Source organism: Dipteris shenzhenensis, chromosome 7, assembly GCF_047967505.1.
Source record: "Dipteris shenzhenensis isolate YYH24624 ecotype China chromosome 7, Dip_SZ_1.0, whole genome shotgun sequence".
NCBI lineage: Eukaryota > Viridiplantae > Streptophyta > Polypodiopsida > Gleicheniales > Dipteridaceae > Dipteris > Dipteris shenzhenensis.
This window is the reverse complement of record NC_141602.1, coordinates 9,104,544-9,108,743: the sequence shown is the minus strand read 5'-3', so window position 1 is coordinate 9,108,743 and position 4,200 is coordinate 9,104,544. Positions and strand designations below refer to the sequence as shown.

The 4,200-nt window shown below is 40.0% G+C and overlaps 1 non-coding gene across 1 annotated transcript; it reads right to left on the bottom strand.

Annotated features, from left to right (window-relative positions):
* Positions 1-3,910: 3,910 nt before the first annotated feature.
* On the bottom strand, positions 3,911-3,992 carry TRNAS-AGA (transfer RNA serine (anticodon AGA)). The gene has a single exon. It is a non-coding gene; the product is annotated as a tRNA-Ser (tRNA).
* Between the last annotated feature and the right edge of the window lie 208 nt (positions 3,993-4,200).

Here is a 4,200-nt window from a genome sequence, read left to right as displayed (position 1 = left end):
ATACACCTAGAGAGGAGGAGTTTAGAGTGGGAGCTTCACATCCCTTGTGTAAATGCATGAGTCTCTTGGGGAGGGAGGTAACGATGGCCCCACTCTAGTTGCTAGAATGAGGTTCAAATGTCCTTTCTACAAGGACAGTGTTGGCTGAACCTTTGAGGCATGCTTGTTGGTAGATCTAATGTTTGAAGGTCTTGATGAGAAGGCATCCTATCTTGTGGAGGTTGTAGGCAAGGGGGATCATGTCTTGTTGCATGCAAACATTCCTAGGAGAGCACAAGAGGTTGATCAAAAAGATGGAAGAAGACAGGCAATAAGCACTCTTCTCTATTATGAACTTCTAATGAAGAAGGTTAAGTCATCGTTGGAAAAGCTGGTGGGGCGAATGGGGGGGGGGTGCATTTGTTCTTCATTGGCCTTCCTTCAATGATATTAAGAAGTTGCTTGAGTTGGAGTTAGGCTAATGAGTCTTAGCCTTCAAGGATGGTTCCTAAGGGTATCAAAGATGCACTGTGAAGCTCTAGAAATGGTAAGGAGAAAGGTTGTGATGCATATAAATCTTGAAGGAGAAGGGTTAAACTTGAGAAGTTGTTGTGATAAGGGTAAATGGAGGGGTTGCACTAGGCTGGTTCAAGATGTTAGTTTGTTGATAGTGTTGTTATGGGAGATACCTGAACTACTAAGGAGACTTCTTCTAGGAAAATTTTATAAATTTGCATTTTAACATCTTTGTAAAGTACCTATGTTAGGGTAAAGGGAGCACTATGGTATTGGTGGAGTCAAGTTGGCACTGAGAAAATTTTTAGAAATGGCGAGGGCCATCTTTTGGACATAGAAGTTTCACTTCTCAATTTTGTGTTCAATGGATTATGTCCATATTCTCCAAATGGGTCCAAGGGCCATGACAAATATTGGAAGCTTCTGAAAGATACAATATTTGGGACAAATTGGTTGCTATAATGCAATTAGAATATGAGAGATAGAGCCTTAGATAGGTCTCATGTCAAGAGAAATCTGTCTTCCTTTGAGTTCGAGGAGTGGGAGGACTTGAGCTTGTCCTAAGAATTATAGATTGTGCTTATAGAATTGATTAGTTCTATGGATTGAGGGAAGGTTGTGGATGAGAGATTCTACTTGGGGCAATTACATATATGCTTTTGGTTTATCTGATCATGTTTTAGTCAAGTGGTGTTTTCCCTATTTAGTGGTAAGTGGGAGGTCTCATGATATTTCATTCATGTTTAATGAGAGGAATTTGCCCAATAATATTTTTGTGAGATCATTTCTAAGACATGATAAAATGGGTTTATCAGGGGAAGAGATATCTTTGAGAACATTTTAACGTATCCGCTACTTTGGATCAACCCTATAATTTGGGTCAAAAGTGCCTCTTATCTAGTTGGATCTTGATAAATACTATGATTGAATTGTGTGGGACTACATGTGTAGGGTACCAGAGCACTTGGAGTTTGGTGATGATTTTGTGAGAATGGTGAAGACATTGTTTGTTAATGCCTCTGCTATGTTATGTTTGAATGGGAAACTAGTTACCATATTTGATCTCTACATATATATTAGGCAAAGATGCCTCTTATCCTTGCTATTGTTTGCATTCAGCACTGCCCTTTGATGTGTCATATCAATATGGGATTGCATGAGGCAAAAACAAGAGGTGTGTTATTGCCCTTAGGAAAGCGGTTTTGCTCTTAACTATTTGTAGATGACATTGTGGCATTATTGAATGATGGACACGAAAATATTGACAAACTACTTGAGGTGCTGCACCTCTTGTGTGATGTGTTTAGGTAATTTTGTGTACTTGGGAGAAAACCTTTGCTTTGAGGTCAGATTTGGGAACTCTAAGCTAGTGTGGGCTGAGAGTGGGCCTGTTAATTGGATTGGAAGGGGTGTGATTATTGTTAAGTACTTGGGTGCTCGTTTGGGGTTGGGGATTATTGAAGCAACATTTTGATTGCTTTTGGTATAAGCTAAAAGAATAATTTAGCAACGGTTATGCTTAGCTTGGAATGCCCGGATGTTGATTATTCAGAATGTCTTATTGACAGATAGCCTCCATATGGCATTTCAAGAAGTGCCTGTGGATGGAGGTGGGAAGGTTGTTGATGAGGAGATTCTTCTAGGCTAAGGAGGGTGAAGGAGAACATCACACTATATCCCATGGGACGCCTTAAATGTCCCCTAGAAATCAAGGAGGCATTTGGATGCCAAGTGCTGGTCTCATGAATATTTCCTTGTTAATTTGGCTGATGCATTTGTGGGTAGACATTGCCAAATGGTTCATTGAAAATGATAAAGGTATCCAAGTGGGCTTTTGATGTTATTTGAGGTGGTATGATCAGTCTATCATTGTTCCCACTAAAATTTCTCAGATCTAAGATCATCTTAGGCTTGGTAATGGTGTGGAAGCTTCTGGGTCTTTCTTAGTGTGGAAGGGTAGAGGTGGTTTCAGAGGTGATGGTAGTTTGTAAGAAAACATTTGGTGGAATAGGGCAATCATTGAGGAAGGTAAACCCCTAGCATTAATTGACCTACCAAGAGCTAGAAGTATGCAAAAGAAAGGTGTGATGTCATTGGGATCCTCGATTGGCTGACTGGAAGACTATGGATGCTATTCGTTCGTAGTTTCACCTAAATCCTCGAAAAGTGGTAGTGGTTACTGAAGTCTTGAGATGGCTTTCTCAATCCGAGCCTATAAATTATATGGTTTCTTCTAGCTACAGATCCAAAGGATTATCACCCACCTCAATAGCCACAAAGAGCTGCTCCTAATGCTTGAGTAGATTATGCTACTTAAGTTTTATGGGCAATGCCATTGGCTTCATCCCCTCGTATGCATGCCGCTTGTTGCTGAAGTCATCTTGAACCAAAAGTGTGTTGGCCATATATACTTGTGTATCAAGAGCTTTTCGGCACAGGGAAAAACCTAAACTTTAGGCTAAGTTTTGCAAATGTAATAGAGCTATGAATATGAAAGGGGTATTTATGAGGTTTAATGGCATCTGGAAGCTATGTCAGGTTGGAAAAGCTAAGGAAAGTGTTACATAACTGGTTGTCTAGAAGAGGTAGGGTGGTCAAATGGTTTGATGTTAACACCATGCATAGTAGAAGTACTAGGACAACTATTGATTGCTAGGGGGTTGTGGATGTGTTGAGGTGCTATAAGAAGGGCATGGTTGATGTCCAATTTCTCTTGCTAGTCTACATGGAGAGCAATTCTGACCAGGCATCCCCAAGGCTTCCAATTCAACGATTGCTGTAATTTGGCCATATTTAAGGGCCTGTGGTCTTCTAGCTATTTTTAGTGTTAGAAACAAGTTGGTATTTGAAAAGGGAGTTTTTATTGGGTACAGGGAGACTTGTATTGTCGCCTTGTTGAAAAGTCTTGCTTGGATATGAGTGTGGCCATGCAGGCTAAGGAGTCCTTGGGTTGTTAGTATTTCCAAGAAGTTTGGTGTTTATAACTCTTGAACTAGTTGCATTGTAGTGTAGGCCATGAACAAGTGCCCTCTCCTTAGTTGGCCAAGTTTCGTATGTTGTTTAATATTTTGGGGGTGACCACCCCCATAAGTAAAAAACGTCATTCTTATTTTTAAAAGATATATATCTAACATGAGCAAAATAGTTAAGAGCGTAGATTAACAAGGCTAAAAAGTATAATGGTAATACTTCAATGAGCTCACCAAATCACACTATGATTTATATTTTATTTTGCTACGGTTAAAATATAAAAGTACAACTAATTTTTTAATTTTTAGGGGTTGTGAAGTAAGGAGATATGCGATGTATCACATATTCAAGAAGAAGTAAATTGATAAGGCCTCTTCTAACTTCTAGAAGTGGATTCATTTTAGGCACCATGAATTAAAAAATCACGAGTCCTACATTGAAAAATCGTGGACGGCAGGATTCGAACCTGCGCGGGCAGAGCCCACATGATTTCTAGTCATGCCCGATAACCACTCCGGCACGTCCACCTTGCTGTAAACATATGAAAAATAACAAAATATGTATGTTTTATTCCCAAAAAAAATCTCCTGGCATCGCGCGGATATAGTAGCCACTCCAGGATCTGCTTACACAGCAACAAACGACGCATCAGAGTTCGTGGATGTGTGCACGGATCTAGTCAAGCTCTCAAAGCGTTAAAGGATCAACCAGCTGCTGTTGGTCAGAACTGTTGTA